Source organism: Berghia stephanieae, chromosome 7, assembly GCF_034508935.2.
Source record: "Berghia stephanieae isolate SIO BIC M18660-M18661 chromosome 7, UCSD_Bste_1.3, whole genome shotgun sequence".
NCBI lineage: Eukaryota > Metazoa > Mollusca > Gastropoda > Nudibranchia > Aeolidiidae > Berghia > Berghia stephanieae.
In genome coordinates this window covers 40,146,543-40,164,042 of record NC_088366.1, presented here as the reverse complement: position 1 = coordinate 40,164,042, position 17,500 = coordinate 40,146,543, and the positions used below count along the sequence as shown (strand labels likewise).

The 17,500-nt window shown below is 38.9% G+C and overlaps 1 protein-coding gene across 33 annotated transcripts in view; it reads right to left on the bottom strand.

The window, feature by feature from the left end:
- Positions 1-17,500, bottom strand: part of LOC144977224 (solute carrier family 12 member 4-like) — a 199,050-nt gene that overhangs the window by 99,254 nt on the left and 82,296 nt on the right. For 3 of the 33 annotated variants that reach the window (XM_078922214.1, XM_078922186.1, XM_078922197.1), the window contains exon 1: positions 15,772-15,966. The exons of 10 other annotated variants lie outside the window; for them this stretch is intronic. The gene's annotated coding sequence lies outside the window, so the exon portion shown is untranslated. Of the gene's footprint in view, positions 1-10,993; positions 11,700-15,771; positions 15,993-17,500 lie in introns of those variants that run through there. 20 more of the 33 variants (XM_078922183.1, XM_078922218.1, XM_078922198.1 and 17 more) reach the window with 17 other exon arrangements.

The window sequence follows — 17,500 nt, the reverse complement described above, 5'->3', positions numbered from 1 at the left end:
TAGTCTAGTAAAAGACTTTCAAGTCTTAAACCTGAGCAGAGCAAGTGACTAACAAATCGGTTCCTAAGCAGGGTGTCCAGCAAATTCTCGGACTGAAAAATCATACCTTTAGAATAAAAAATCCGACACAAAGTCAACGTAAATAACGCATCTGCACACCAGGCACGTGCTGTCCATAGAAACACTACGTACCCAAGACTTTCAAGTTCATTGCCAATAATATTGCAGAGGAAAGTAAGACGAACGTCTTTATGAGCATTCACTTTTCTGATTGAATACCTTCCAATCAACCAGGTTGATTCAATTTGATTGAATTGAATATCTTCCAATCAACCATGTTGATTCAATTTTATTTGTAATTAACCCAATGTTTGTTACGAATAGTGAAAGTATCAATAATATCTGAGAACACTAAAAGTATATTCGATTCTAACAAGCATATTTTTATGCAAATCCCCAATAATAAAAAAAAAACAGGCATCATATAATTAAGTTAAATTTTAAAAGGTGTGAAAATCATTTATGCTAGAGAGGTATAATTCAAATCAAATAATGAAGAGGAATGAATAATATGCTGTATTGATTCAACTCCTGCTCATCATCTCTCACAAAAAAATCCAACCAAGTTGAGAGTGTTGGGGGGAAGAACCCGAATTTGGACAGTGAATTTCCGACTTTTCCTGACCTCTCCGACCAAAGGTCAAATTTCCAACATTTTCCAACTTATCCGATATCACTGGACACCCTGCTTATGTGCGTTTTCTAGTCCCTGACTAGGTAAGCGTTTGCCTAGAAGTAAAAAAGAAGTGAGATTGGTAAGGACGTCGACTGATTCGGTTATTTTGTGCGTAACATCAAGCTCTCTGGTTTCAACGCAAAATATTTCCAAAAGACGAAATTAGCAACAAATCCTGTATAGATAGTTCGCTCCATTTCAAGATGTAACTTACATTAACTCATAGCCACATGATAATTGACTGTAGACTGACAATCTATATCTAGGACAATGACGGTTTCGTTGAAACTCGAACAAATTGAACTAAAAACAAAAAAGCAAGAAACAAAAGAACAAAAAAAGAAACAAAAAACAACGACTCAAAACAAACAAACAAACAACAACAACAAAAAAAACAAAAAAACAAACAACAGAAAGTGTGCTCTGATTTCTAATGAATCACAATATTTCACTCAGTTACAATACCAACAGAACAACTATTGTCTCCATCTCCATGATACTTTCTAATCGTTTTTTTTTTGGGTTTTTTTTTTTTTTTTGTTCTTCGACGCGAACCCTTGGACTTCGAGGTCTTCGTTCACTCGCAACTCATGAACCTGATAAGATTCGGGTTTTTTAAAGTTTTTACTTTTAAAAATGTGTACTTTCGACGATCTGTAATTTTCTTGACGTTTTATAAAGCTACTCGCAATAGCAACATGACACTTTTTGCCTCTGTCATTCGTAACAGAAGTATTTTCCTTCCGAATCGAGGCTCTCTCAATCTCATCTGCTATCTTGTCGACGCTTTGATGTATCCTAGTAGCAGGTCTGGGAATAACGTAAAGTCCAACCGTTTCAAGTGACTAAAAACTGAGCAAAACGTGATTTTAGCCTGGGACTTGCTTGATAAGCTCACACAAAAAGATATTTTTTACAAGTCAGAGTCTAAGTTCTAGTCCGCCCTCATAAAAAGGGCCCAGAGCGTGGTAATGACGTTGCCTGGTTCGGTTAGTTTGTTCTCTAGTATAGTTCATAACTTTCCGACGCAAAATATTTAATTAGCACCGCATCCGGTATAGATATTGTTCCGTTTCGTTCTATATTTGAACTTTAACCTTACTATTTAATTTGCCACTGCCACAAGAAGTCACGCGATATTGATTGTCACCTCTATATTAAGGTCAATGAAAATGGAATTATACAGTGGGTATTGCCATAGACAAATGAATTTAAGAAAACGATTAAGCAAATAAATAATAAAAAGGAAATACAATGACATAGAAGTAAACCAACAAAAAGCTTAACAAATCTTACCATGTGTCACTTTTATTAAAGTTTTATTTTAGTAAGAACTGAGTTCATCTCACCCCAGTTATAGTTCGGTAGCCTTAGAAAAACTTTACCTTCTAATATTATATCATCTTTCCTTTAATAGCCTTCTCTTTGAATTAATTTCAAATTAGTGAATACTTTTCGCTCTACCTTCTGTCACGTAGCTAATTATTATAAAAGCTGATCGATTTAATCTTCCTCACTCACTTCTCTCAATAACCTATGCCCTGGCGGCCATACTATTCCACTCCTCATATTATCTATGTTTTCGAGATTTATATCTTACTCTCGGGGCTTTGTGGAACACTTCACTAGTTGTGATTTTCGCCCTCAAGACGTCGGAGCTTCCTTTGTCACCTTTGCCAGTTCAATCACTGTCCAGAATTTATCAAGCCAGGACCCGCCGGAGGAATAACTGCACCTTCTCTAAAACTGGAAGTGGAACCCCACGAGTCCGCCCGCAATATCTAACATTATCATCATCTCACCAAGATCGCATAAGATACGTAATATCGTTATATTCTCATTTGTAACTGTGATCCCCATTCATTTATCAGAAGACTCATTTAATTAAATTCAATCTTTCTATTCATACCATCTGAAACAAATCGGCATTTGTTCTTTATTTTAAAAAGTAACTAGTAAATTCGGGGGGGGGGGGGGGGGGGGGTTATTCTTCACATCTTTATTTTATGCATGTAGTCGAGTTAGCTCATATGCACTCATTTAGACCATGAGACCAGAGTCGTGTAGCATTTGGCCTTAATGTTTCTTGGACAACTTTTTATATTTCTTCGCAGAAGCCCGGTGATGCCATATGCCTTCATTGCAATTTTGTCGATATTCTCGTTCCAGAATTATAGATTGCTTATGTTCAGGCCGAGATATTTGGTGGACTTGACAGGGGAAATAGTTGATCCTTAATCAAGACGTCAGACACTTTCACGGCACTAATCTTGGCATAGATCTTTGATGGCAGAGATTTTTTTCCACGGACCGGCGAATTTTTTTTTTTTTTACGCGGACGGTCACCGGTCGGGGCCCTGAGGTTGAGAACCACTGATTTAAAAAGGTTTTTGCTTCATAACGTGATTACGTCGATTACGAATGTCCTGTTGATTTCGACATTGGCTTTATATTTATGTTTGTTTTGTTTTGTTTTTAAGGGTTTTACGGCGCTTGCAACACATTTAGGACATATCAGTGCCAGTAAAAAAGAAGAAAATGGGATAGTAAAAAGTTCTAGAATTACAATTAAAGCACAAAAGAAAAGGTGAGACAAAGGGGAATTGGTTCAAACAGGGAACAGATGTAGATTCCAAGAGCACACCGTCAGAGTACTTAGTTTGAGATCACCTAAAAGTCCAATCCAGACACAAAAAAGGGTCCCAACTAAGAGGAATACACTCAAAGGTTTACAAATCATACAATATAATATGTAAACTGACCTAATATAATGCATAACAGAGAGATGATTTACAAGGGGAAAAAACCATCTCCCAAAACTATAACTATACATTCGACTGTTCCCCTCCCAACTCCGGCCAGGGTCAGGACAAAACTAAGTAATCTCATTCCAAGACAACGACAGGAAACAATTGGAATTCGGATATGGGGGGATAGAAGACACAGCATGTACCTCCCTGCCCACTATGGGAGGTCAGGATCCCCACCCACGGCCTTATGTTTAAAAAAAAACTATTAGAAAATTACAGAATGAAAAGAATGAAGACTCTTATTTCTCGCTTAAATCCTGCATTGCCTTCTTTATAAATGAAAAGAGAACCCTGCTAGTTTTAATCTACTTTCGGTCGAAAAAAAAGTATATCGCATAGATAACTGGCAATAATTGAGACAGAGTTATAATTCAACATATACATTCCGCATATGCCAGCCTCGGGGAGGAAGTGTTCGGCATGTCGCTACTAAACAGCATTGGTGCAAGAACAGATTCCTAAGGGACTCCATTCATCAGTTTCCTAAATTTGCTCGGGTGTCTCCTAGTGCTACGTGAAATTGTCTTTCCCCTTGGGGAACCCCCTCGTGGATCTTTACCTTGCAGCTGGTGAGGGGGCTTGAGCCACACGGGAGGGCAAAGGTGTAAATCCCGGTTGACCGTCACGAGACCATCCCGGGTATCGAGCCAACGAGCCACATGAGCTGCTCGCTCCGGTATGTGACTAATTTGATCCAACCCGGTGCCCGAATAGCAGCCGCTATCCCGGGCGGCCACACTACTTCGATATGATGGTTCCAATACAGCACAGTCAATGGCGAAGCGGTCTGCCGCCTAGCCAAATAATACCGCGTTCGTGTCGCCAGGGTCGTTGGGACGTTAAAAAAAAAAAGCAAGGGTCCCTCCACACCTTCGTTTCGCGGCCTGCCGAACAGAAAATGCGATGTCGGGGATAGCGACCTGACGCACATATTGTCCTTGAACATCGAGAGCCAGATTATGGCAAAAAAATGAGCTTTTAAAGCCACTGGCCGACCATAGCGTAGACATCCTCCTGTTACAGGACCCACCTTTACTCAGGCACGCAATCTTCCCGATTCCAGATCCCAGGCTATACGGTGGTCCAACGCGAGGACACTTCGAGGCTCAAAGGAGGGGTTAGCGTTTACGCTAAAGAGCCATCGAAGGTAAGGATCATAGAGAGCGTAACGGACAGCAATGGGGTGAACCGAATTTCCGTGGAAGTAGGTGGACTGTGTTTACATAATATATACAAACCACCTAGGTTTGTTTTTTTTGTTTTAAGGGTTTTACGGCGCTTGCAACACATTTAGGTTATATCAGCGCCAGTAAAAAGGAAGAAAATGGGATAGTAAAAAGTTCTAGAATTACAATTAGAGCACCCAAGAAAAAGTAAGACAAAGGGGAACTGAGAACAAATAGGGATCAGATGTAGATTCCAAGAGCATACCACCAATGTACTTAGTTTGAAATCACCTACAAGTCTCATCCACACACAAGCACAAAATCCAACAAAGAGGAACACACTCAAATGCTTACATTATACATTCAAATAAAAATAATAATACATAACAGAGAGATGATTTACAAGGAAAAAAATATCATCTCCAAAACAATAACTATGCATTTGACTGTTTCCCTCCAGCTAGGACTCCGCCAGGGCCAGGACAAAACCAAGTAATCTCATTCCAAGACAAAGACAGATAGCATGTTGGAAAACAGATATAAGGGGATAGAAGACAGTGTGTACCCCCCTGCCCACTATGGGAGGTCAGGATCCCCACCCAGTACAAACCACCTAGAGCGACTAGGACTACACCACCGGTACCGGTGGTCAGCCATCCTTCCATCTGTCTGGGAGACTTTAATAGCCATCATCACGAATGGGGCTACCCAGACTGCAATGAGGCATGAAGACAACTCCGCTTATGGATGGACTGTAATGATCTACACCTAGTGTACGATCCTACGGCCAAGGGTACCTTCAGGGGTACCCGCAATAAGAAGGAGTATACTCCAGACCTCACCCTCGTTACGAAAGGTGCGAACGGTGAACCGCTGCAGGTGAAGCGAACAGTCCTCAGGGACTCTCCGCATAGCCAGCACAGGTCGGTTCTTGTCACAGCGGGGGTGACAATGCCGAGGGTGCAGTCTCTTCCACTTTGCAGATGGAACTTCAGGAAGGCTGATTGGGAGGAATTCAGATCCTATATCGAGCAGGTTTGCCCTGCCATTCCTCCCAAGTCCCAGAATATAACCAGATTTAGCAGGCTATTGGTTAAGAGCGACTTTACACACTCCAGCCGCCACGTTTGGCGTCTGATAAAGAAATTGGACCCGGACCTGAATTACGCGAAGGCTGCACCGAAGTGTGAGGCAGACACAATTGCCAAGAACAGGTCCTTAATCAGGCTTTTGAGCGCGGTGTCCGCAAGGCGTACCGTACGATTTTGGACTTGTTACCTGCAGAGGAGCCAGACTGGATGGCCCCGTTCAGTCCCCGAGAAGTGGGTGCAGCCATTAGCGATGTAAAGAACGGCAAAGCAGCAGGGATAGATGGTGTATATCCCGATATGGTGACGCATCTGGGCCCCAAGGCACGGGCCTGGCTGGCAGAGACAATGTCTGACGTCCTTGCAAAAGGACACAAGTGTGGAAGCATGCGAAGGTAGTTGCCATCCTGAAGCCCGGGAAACCGGCGAAGGAGGCCGACAGTTACAGACCCATATCTCTGCTGAGCTGTCTTTACAAATTGTTGGAGCGTGTTCTATTAAACTGATGGGGGCCGGTCCTAGATACTGCCCTGCCACCCGAGCAGTTGGGATTCAGGGAAGGGAGGTGCACCATGGAGCAGGTCATTGCCCTTACAGAGCATATTGAGCATGGGTTCGAGGGAAAACAGCAAACAGGTGCTGTCTTTATAGAACTATCAGCGGCGTACGATACGGTCTGGTGCAAAGGGTTGAGGCTCAAACTAGCAAAAATCATAAGGTGCAAAAAGACCTTGAAGTTGTTCTCTTCGATCTTAGGGGAAATGCAATTCCACGTCGCGCTGGGAGATGCCACAAGCAAAGTAAGGAAAGTGAAGAATGGGGTCCCTCAGGGGTCGGTACTTGCGCCAATGTTGTTTAACGTTTACATTAGCGATATGCCGAACACTTCCTCCCTGAGGCTGGGATATGCGGATGACTGGGCACTCGTTACTCAGAGTAAAGTGTGGACCCGTCTCGAGAGCGTACTCAGCGAGGACGTCACCAGACTCAAATCCGACTTCGACAAGTGGTACCTGAAGATGAACACTTCAAAAACCGTGGCCACTGCATTCCACCTATGCAGTGCTTGGGACACCCGCAAACTGAATGTCCTAGTCGGGGACCAGCCACTCCCACATGAGCCGCATCCAAAATATTTAGGGGTGACATTGGATCGAAGCCTTACCTATCGGGTGCATCTCGAAGGGGTTGCCCAAAAGATAGAGAAGTGGAACAGTCTTCTGAGGAAGCTGGCGGGATAGACTTGGGACGCTAGCCAAGCGCTCCTGAGAGCGTCCGCCCTGGCCCTATTCCACAGCGGAGTATTGCGCTCCAGTGTGGGGTAGAAGCAGAAACGTTGAGAAGGTGGATGTAAAACTTCTCAAGTCGATGCACATAGTGTCAGGAACGCTAGCAACAACTCCTAGAGAATGGGGCCTGATAATGGCAGCGATCCAGTCCCCCGATGTCCGGAGGGAGACGATTACGGACAACTGGCTGAGTAAGATCAAAGAGAGAGGGAATGGGGATACTCCTCTGAAGCGCATAATGGACGGCACCCCCGTTTCAAGCCGAAATAAGTCCCGGCAACCCTTGTACGCAAAATCCTTGACTACGAACAGAGCTGCACATACGAGATGGAAGTCGGTTTGGACGAATTCAATCCCTCGTGGGGGTGGGGATGTAACCTCCTCTAAGCTTGGTGAGAAGTTGCCAGACTTTGATACCAGTGAGAGGAGATACTGGGCGAGTGCGAATCGGCTTCGGTCGAGGAGCTGCCTCACAGCCAGTGCGCTTCATCGGTGGGGTCTTTCTACCTGTCCAACATGTACCCGCTGTGGGCAAGAACCTGAGACAGCAGAGCATCTGGTCGAACGGTGTGTTGTGACGATGCTACCCGGCGGGTTTGCAACGGTGCACGAATGCGGACCGGACTTTGCTGATTGGGTCGATCGTCATAAAATAGTAGTGTGAAAACCATAAGATGCTGCGGCTGCCCTTGGGGAAAAGAGTACAACTTCAAAGTGATTTGGAACCTTATGATATTTGCAAGTTTCAGCATAGCCCTTCGCACCAGCCTGTATCATAGGCCGTCGATAGGTCTAAGGCCGTGCGTGTCCACCGCCACAGAAACAACCAATAATCGACCAGTTTATGTGTTGTTTGTTTTGTTGTTTTTTTTGTTTGTTTTTTTTTTTTTGGGGGGGGGGGGTTGTGTACAGTAGGCAACATTTGGTCAGGTCATTTCCTTTACCAGTCCCCACGAGACAGAAACGACACGACTCGTTTATTGGCCAACTAAAGTGGTAAAATAGGTAGTAGTGGTAAAAGGGGTGGTGGAGGTGGTGGTGGTGGTAAAAGTAATATTAGTAGAAGTAGTATGCAGTAGTAGTTGTAGTAGTTTTAGTAATAGTAGTAGTTTTAGTAGTAGTAGTAGTAGTAGTAGTAGTAGTAGTAGTAGTAGTAGTAGTAGTAGCAGTAGTAGTAGTAGTAGAGTAGTAGTAGTAGTAGTAGTAGTAGTAGTAGTAGTAGTAGTAGTAGTAGTAGTAGTAGTAGTTGTAGTAGTAGTAGTGGTAGTAGTAGTGGTAGTCAGTCGCAAAACAAACAAGATGAATGAACGAGTGTTATGATAACAATGTTCACTAAAGGGGTTGGTGAGATATTCCATAAGAAAACTCTGCCACAAGGTCATTCTTGAATTCATCCAAAAAAAAAAAAAAAAAAAAAAAAAACCAAATAAATTGAAATAAGGTAAAAGTACATTTAAAGTACGAGTAGGTTTGACTTATTTTGTTTGTGGTGCTGAAATCGATTCTGATATTATCTGTTAGATTTGAGAACACAAAAAAAGTGTTGTTGTTTTTATAAATCACAAACGAAGGAATGACTGATCAAAAGATTCGATCAAAATAGTGCATGAACTATTCCCAGCGTCTAGCCGGAAATGGGCTAAAGACGTATCGTTCCAGATAGGTACCAGTGGACACGTTTCGCGTTTAGTGGTCAAGTATAGGAAAATGAAGGTGTCCTAATTTTTGCCGACTTTAAGTCCGTTCTATTCTGTTTTGGGGGACACTGGGCCTAGGAGAGATGGCAGAAAGTATTTGACACATATCGAATAAGTTTCTGCCCTCTGGATTTTGAAATGGATTAATGTTTATAACGGGTATTTTTCATTGTTTTTTTGTTTGTTTTTTTTGTTTTTTTTTTTTTTGGGGGGGGGGGGGGGGGGGGTTGGTGATTGACTGAAGAAGGGTTTTAAACTCGAAAAGTATTGTGTTTGGTATTTTGTTCTTTTACGGAGCTGTTTTATTACATTTTGTTCATTATTTTTCACAAATTATTTTATCTTTTTAATTTGATGTGGAAAGAAGTTCGTCACCGTCATTAAGTGAGGTTGGAGGACAAATGAATGTATGTATCACAAGTCTAGGAGTAGACGAAGTCAGAAAGGTAATTACATCCACTGACGATTCTTGACAATCAAGTGTCGTTACTATCCCTGTGATAAAAATAAATAATAATTTCAAAACAATAAATTGTAAAGTAAAACCACTTGAAATAAGCAGTTCCTTGAGAATGGGACAGTTTCATGAAAAAACCAGCTGGTGCTGGCGGTGGCACTAACATGATAAGATGGCCTGATAGATAAGACAATAGGCCTGCATTTCAATTGGATTAGAAAGCTTCCTCCATTCAAATGTTGGAGCCGTCCTTTGTCAATGCATTAATCATAATATGTTATTTTCGCGCGCCCCCCCCCCCTCTCTCTCTCTCTCTCTCTCTCTCTCTCTCTCTCTCTCTCTCTCTCTCTCTCTCTCTCTCTCTCTCTCTCTCTCTCTCGGGCTCAATATATCGCCAGGGATAAGATACGCAATTAGTGTGAATTCTCCAATGTCTGATGTGTTAAGCATAGCTGCATTGAAAGAAGGAACACAAATACAGATATGAGAAATGACATTATCACCCGAGCCACGGTGCTCCCATCAGATCTTACAAAGATAGATAGATGATTTTGTGGTACAATATAATGTGGGATCAAATATCAGTAGTAATATCAGTAATATGCGGACTAGCAATACACGTGGACATTAGAAAACATAAGGACACTGAAATCACGAGGACAGTGAAAACACGAGGATATTGGAAACTTGAAAATATCAGAAATTGTGAAAATAATATTGAAAACGAACATACCATGTAATCTATCCAAATTGACTTGTTTGCTTTCCATAACCATTTGTCCTCACTTAATGTAGCAAAGACAACCCCCCCCCCCCCCTTCTATAAATTAGAAGAAAAAAAAACTGAAGAGAGCGCGTACACCTAATTGCCTTTGTGTCGGAATAATCGAACTAGTAATGACTAGTTGAAAGCTGGCAATATGTCTTTATTTCATTTCTATGTGTTTTTTTTTCTTTTGGCGTTCAGTAATATTAATGAATCCGTGCTCCTATCCTCGATTATGACAAATGATATAATTGATTATATTCTAAGTAAAGGCAATTCGTACATGTTGAGGTAACAAGGCAAAACCGATTGAATCAACAAAACACATTATCACGCCTCCAGACAAAATACACAAAAAAGAGCGGAATGGCATCAACCTTTTTCCAGCCGATGAAAAAAAATGCTTATACGATAAGACTAATACAGCACAATCAACAAATTCACAGGTAACTTTATATAATATATAATGTTATTCCTCGACTCAATACTATCGCATGACAACAATAATCAAACCCAAATCAAAATGATCATACTTAGCAGAATTCTTTTTTTTTTATGTGACCAATTATAAAATACAATTCCATGAATTCACCATGCTCAATGCGCTTAAATGTTTCATAATGCATATTATTGCACTTTCAATAGAGTCATATTAATTCCATTCTAAATCAAACTTACTTAAGAACTTTTTTCTCTTAATCTGGTTACCTCATCATAACACAACTGGATGCTTTAGGTTACATACTATCCACCGCCCCAATCTGGTATTATGTCGGGGTGAATCGGTGCCGAAAAGCAAATTTTAGCTTAAAATAACCAGAAATTTAGTGACATTTAGTAGTTTCCCCTTTATATATTCAACTCGATGCAATATCAACTTAACATTTCTGAATCTTAAACTTTTAGCATCTAAAGCAAAACACAATGTCGTTTTGAGGTAGTGAATTGAATATTTCTAAGATAATAATTAAAGAATATACACACCAAGAGAAGACGTCTTATATTTATCGTACAATAAAACTTAAAACTCACGTCAAGAATCATTCATCAATCACAATTAACTTGTCACTTGGACAAAATCTAAAGAAAACAATATGAACAATACTTTTTAACATTTCGGCCAGGGAACTGCTACTTCAAATACCAATCCATTGAATTGACCACAAAATTGTGAAAATTCTTCTACCGGAGACTTCTTTGAGATGGTGGAATAGATTTCCTTGAAGTTGATCTATTTTAGAGGAATAAGTTTTCTGGCCAAAATGAAAACAATATGTTTTAACCTTAACCGGTGTCGTACTATGGAAGAATATCCTGCGAGGTCCCAGGTTTGTGAGATTTAGCCAAGATGAGGGTCATTTAAATCGATCGATATTAGAAGGACGAGTTTTCTGGCCAAATTTTTTAATGTGTCTTTCCAGAACACGGAAGTTAACTGGTTAAAAGGAAGTGTAACAGCAAAATCCATAGTAATTCTGTGTAAGACACTTTGCCGGAATGTAATCAGTTGTAGAATATTCGTGATAGTTAAAAACTTGTTGTTTGCTCTACCTTCTGCTGTCCGCGCTGATAGGATAAGAGCTCTGCAACTATCAGATAGCAAGTAGCTCGTCTTTTTATCTTGAATGTGAAGGACAAGACATTCAGGTCGTTTGTCAATGCCTATGCAACACTAAGTCAGAAAGGTAGTGGATGTGTATTATTTTTAAGAGTCATAAGACGAGAGAGTCGGAGAGGAGAGGGGGTTGGGGAGACAGAAAGAGATAAAGAGAGGCAGTCGACACACACCCACACACGCGCGCGCGCACATACACACACATGTGCGGCTATGTGGTCTAGTGGTATGATACTCGCTTTCTGATCGGAAGGTCGTGGGTTCGAGCTTCGCGTTCGGCGCATAGTTGAGTCCTTGGAGAAGGCTCTTTACTCACATTCTCTCACCATACTCAGGTGTAAAACGAGTACCAGGCCGTTAACAGCGTTGTCTTTGTCCAAACAAAAATTTGTAATATCGCCTAACAGGCGTCATGTCCCGTTCTAAATGTTACGTGTTGCTGTTGGCCAGGGACCCCTTGTAGAGCGCTTTGAGCACGTTTAGTGGCTATTGCGCTATATAAAAGCTCAAGTTTAAGTTTCAAGTTTAATATTAAATATATATATATATATATATATATATATATATATATATATTATATATATATATATTATATATATATATATATATATATATATATATATATATATTATACACATACAGAGAGTGATCAGTGTCGTTTGATGTTTGTTTAATTTTGGAAGTTAAAGTGGACTATTATTGTCCTATTGATGTTACTATATTAAATGTGTTTTGAGAAATTGTAAGATAATTCGAGAGCATCGAAGCGGAAGCATAGCTGTATGTATAACAGTATCGATTCATTCCTATCAATATTGATAATTCATTCAATATCAAATGATACAAATTTACGCCGTTAAAATATAATTTTATCGTTTCCAATTCATGCACCGGCTTTATGGATCTTTAAATAAACAAATGGACGTCTGACTGGCTCAGTGAATCTGTACCATCGTCATGCCCCATAAGCTCTTCTAAGAGTAGTAGTCGACGTGTACCAGGTCTGACACCCGAACGCAATTTTGGGCCTAGTTTAACATTGTAGTGGACAATAGTTTGCGTCATTACTTGAAATCTTCAATACAACAATGAGCTCATAATGAAATATTGTGTAATGTAAAGGTTACTGCTCGAAGCACGAAGAAATAAATAACAATGTGAAATTGAATGTAAGCTTCAATTTAATAAACGAAACAGATAACGTGGACGTTGCATGTTTCCCCTTTATCAACAAAACAGGATGAATAAAACACTACAGACTAATGAGATAATGTGGCGTTGTTAAGGTGAATTTTTAAAAAATGATGGGGCAGGAAATAGTATGCTCCTTTGTAAGGAAGCACGAATTAAAATAGAACAGATATTAAAGGTGCGCAATTAATTAAGTCATACAATGGTAGGCGGGGAGGAATTGTATAGTGCAGTATAGAAATTGAAATAAAATAAAGTGTAGACTACTGTTAGAAAATAAATACCATGGAATTGGAAATAAATACAAAATGTAAGGAATGTGGGTATTATAGTCAGATTTTTAATAAGTGGCGCGTGTTTTTCTTCTTTTTCTCAGCTGTCCCTCAATGCACAGCTTCAAAAGTTTGCATGAAGATCTGAATCATCTTGTCTTAATCAAAAAATATTTTTTCATTAATTGTAAAACAATAGGAAAGGATTTCGCTTATAACAGCTCTATATCAAAATCGATAACCGGTAAGGATCGTAACTCAAAGATAATGATATACAGTATGAAAATTATGATTTTTTCCGCTTATCCATTTTGAGGAAATTCGTTAAAATGAAAAGTTCGGTTAATTGAAACTTAAACTTAAACAAAAATATACATTCAGTATCTGATTATGAAGGAACGAATGGCAATCCTGAACTATCAGACATCTACATTTTATAATTATCAATATACATTACTGATGAATACAAATGAAAGTGAACATTACGCACTTTCAACATTATTCTGATTGCGAAATTTATAGAAATAGCTTGTGTTTATGCCAATGAGGATTATATAAATTTAATGTAAGCTGGTGAAAAGTAGAAATTCATTAATTTATGATACAGTGTTTCCACAAATATGTACATGTGTTCAGCAATACAACAACTACAACAACACCACCAACAACAAAAAAGACATACTGGACACATCAATCATCAGATTCTAATGACGAGGATGATGAAAAGGAGAAATGGAAAGATTTAGTGGCATCACTCTATCCAATGATATGTAATTTTCCTCCAGTTTGCTAAGGTTGAAGCATGCCTTTTCCCAGTCTTCCCTTATCATATCATTTATTGTCTCGTCGTTGATAGTAAATTTGGTGTTTCACCTCTCATCTCTCCATTTACTTGGGTCCTAATGAGCTCGATTGGATTGCGCTCACAGTGATATGGGGGAAGTCGCGCAACCTCGTGTCAAAACTCATTGATTAGACAGTCTGCTTTGAAAACTGTTTCTGGTTTGTTTCTTTTCATTATGAGTATAGTTGGGCCTTTGATACATAGTCAGAATATGTAGCGCTGTCTGATTGGAGACATGAAATCATATCAGTTTTTATAGTTGCCGAAATGGAGCATTAAGGTGATCATGGGCCACCGAATTATAGCGTTGTCCAAAGCAATACGACTGGGTGCTCGAGAAAAGGCAGCAACGGTTCTTTAGCTAGTCTTCAAACACCTCTCCATTGATCCCAGAATGATAGTCTCTATCTTCCAGATGATGCAGAAAAGGAAAAAAAATGGTATGGCATTCTTCTAAATACCTAGTATCTTCACCACCTGCAAGAATATCGATGATCAAGAACTCATGAGTCTTTTTCTACCCAAATTATCAGACATCCATCCTTTGTCGTATGTACGTTAACGTTCACGCAGTTCCATACATCTTTGGATGATATCCATATCAAAGTTGTCTTGGATCCTTTTCCTATCACGTCGTTCCACATTGGTGATCTCCACGTCGTATTTCAATAATCATCTTCTCGGAGTTGATTGTGAAATTCCAATTCCATAGCCGTCCTCTTTAATGGCTTATCGATAGACACAATAAGACCTCTTTCCGCAGCTCTACAAGAGTGTCGTATCGTATCGTATAGTTTAAAAGCGTATAATAGGTTTTAACAGCGTTTAAATGCTCTGTGAAACTTTCGTGCACAGATACAATTTGTTATATAAACAGCAATCATTGTTAATAATATGACAATATTGAGCATATTATAATCAGTATTTCAAATGATTTAAAACTAGAGATTTCATATCGGTAATTGCGACAGGATGTAGATAATAAGCAATAAATCATAACTTCAAAATTTAAGGAAAATTACATAAGTTGTAATTTTATAGCAGTTAAAGCGAATTGTTTTTATTCGGAAACAAGTATGACGAGAACTCATAATCACTAGCCGGAACTATGTGTCAACACGAGATTTTTTTTTTTTTGGGAAAAATGATGAATTCATTTCATACTATCAATGTGGTGCGTAAATCATTTGCATTTTTAACAATGTAAAATCTCGAATTTTATGACAGCAGTTTTAAAGCAGTTTTTAATAGTCTTAAAGAAGAAAAAAAAAATTGATATGGCATCAACACGGTCCAAAATCTATAGTCAGTTAAGACAAATTGATTCAAAAGTTGACACAAATTTTTACAACTTTTGATAGAGGGACAACTGAGAAAAACCAGAAAACCTGCGCCATTAATAAAAAAATCTGACCATAGTATTAGAGTATAATCATAAGTGGCAGTAGCAACAGGAGCAGCGGAAGAAATAGCTGTACTTTTAGTAGTAGTAGTAGTAGTAGTAGTAGTAGTAGTAGTAGTAGTAGTAGTAGTAGTAGTAGTAGTAGTAGTAGTAGTAGTAGTAGTAGTAGTAGTAGTAGTAGTAGTAGTACTACTAAGCTCACACCATTCGCCTGCAGGAATTAACGGACCAACACACAAAACTGTGGGTTTGAAAGTTTATAGCCTGAAAAATGACTACCAAAAAACAATTACAAAGACCTGAGTGACGTCAACTTCGTTCTATCTATACACAGCACATGATACTATCATACAACATTTCAATTCATAAATGAAAACAACACAGCGAAATAACGTGTTACTCATAATCATCACAGCAGTCGCTATTAACTTTACTAACTTGATGAAAACTCCCGTGTTTATTCAATAAATCCAAAATCAAAAGAGAAATATTGACGTTTTAAATCTTATCGTACTTTATACGATGTCCATGTTACAAATTAGTTTCACAAATTTTGGTGAACTCAAGAATAACTTGTATGGAGTGTGATATGTAAGGTGACATCCAGCCCACTATGATGTGTAGTTGTAGTGTGATCTGTCCGTTGACGCTCAGACGACGCGACGAGCGATCAATAGCAGACAATGAAGCGAACAGTCCCTCACATTCACCGCGACAAAACACTTCTTTTAAAAAAATTAATGATTAGTAAATTTTACTTCATTTGTCAACAATTAATATGACTCGGAAGATTTCATAAATGCTTAAACTTGATATCTCAAAGAAGTTTGAAATGTCAGGGCTGAGACTTTTTTTCTTTCAAGTTGGAAGTTATCATAATTAATCTATATATATAGAAATAAAAAGTTTCAGGTCAAAATAAAAAATTGAAAAAAAAATGTTATGCAGCTGGCATATATTTATAACTATTTATACACCTATGCTCACTGGATATCTCACGGCTTCGGTTGTAAATGAAAAAATACGACGAGAACTCAAACCTGCAACATTATCATTACCGTTATTTAATGTACTACATTCATTATCTTTACAAATCACAGATCGTTCGTGTGTTTATGTGAATTTGTGTGTGTGTGTGTGTGTGTGTATGTGTATGTGTGTGTGCGAGTATATTATACGCGTGTTAGTGTTTTTGTGCGCGCGCGTGTATTTATAAATGTGCGTAAAAAAGAGAGAAATGGGGGAGGGGGGGGGGGGGTGTTTGTGTGTGAGGAAGACATTGTGTGTGTATGTGAATGTGTTTGTGTTTGTGTGTTTGTGTGTGTGTGTGTGTGTGTGTGTGTGTGTAGAAATGTGACTGTCTTCTTGAAGTTTTAGTTTTAAAACTTTTTAACCAGCGTCAAAATCAATCGATACACAAAATTAATAGTTTTCTGGCTAACTTGAATATATATCTTAATAATCAATTTTAGTCAGATTTCCCTTTATAGATAAGCTTCTATTAGTGTAGCCAAGGTGTACCCCAAAATGTGTATTTAAAAAGCGATTTGCCAGATATTCTTGAAAGCTCCGGACGCGCCATAAATTTATCATTGAAGTGAGGAAAATATTGTTCTTTTTCTTCTGAAAAATAAAATAACCTATTTATAATTGTTCACAATTTATAAGACAGTTAAAATATGAGCGAAATGAATGTTTCTGTTATGTTACCCGTTGACTTATACTTAATGACCTTATAATTCGTTCATCAATTTAATGAGTTAACCTTACGCTCTGTGAGCTCTCCTCGTTTGTAAGAATAATAAAAGGAGGCTACCAGTGATCACTTCAGTTTGTTGTGTTCCCTCCAAAAGAGAAGCAGTGTTTGTTCAGTCTTTCTACATTTATATGTAAAATAAAATTACCACCATCGAACTTAAACATGGCCTCAACATCCTCAAATGGATGTAGCTTATTTCTATGGGATCTATTAACAAAATGTGAGCTCGAATTGAAATAAAAAAATTCTTAGGGGTGTCTTTTCAAAAAAATACTAACAAGCGGAAATTTATTTAGAAAATTACATAGAAGGAACAAAATTGACGTCATTCAGCTCTTCGCTATTGTTTTAAGATGGTCATTTTGGTGATTACTTCTCACTAAATTATATCAATCAGACTATATAAAC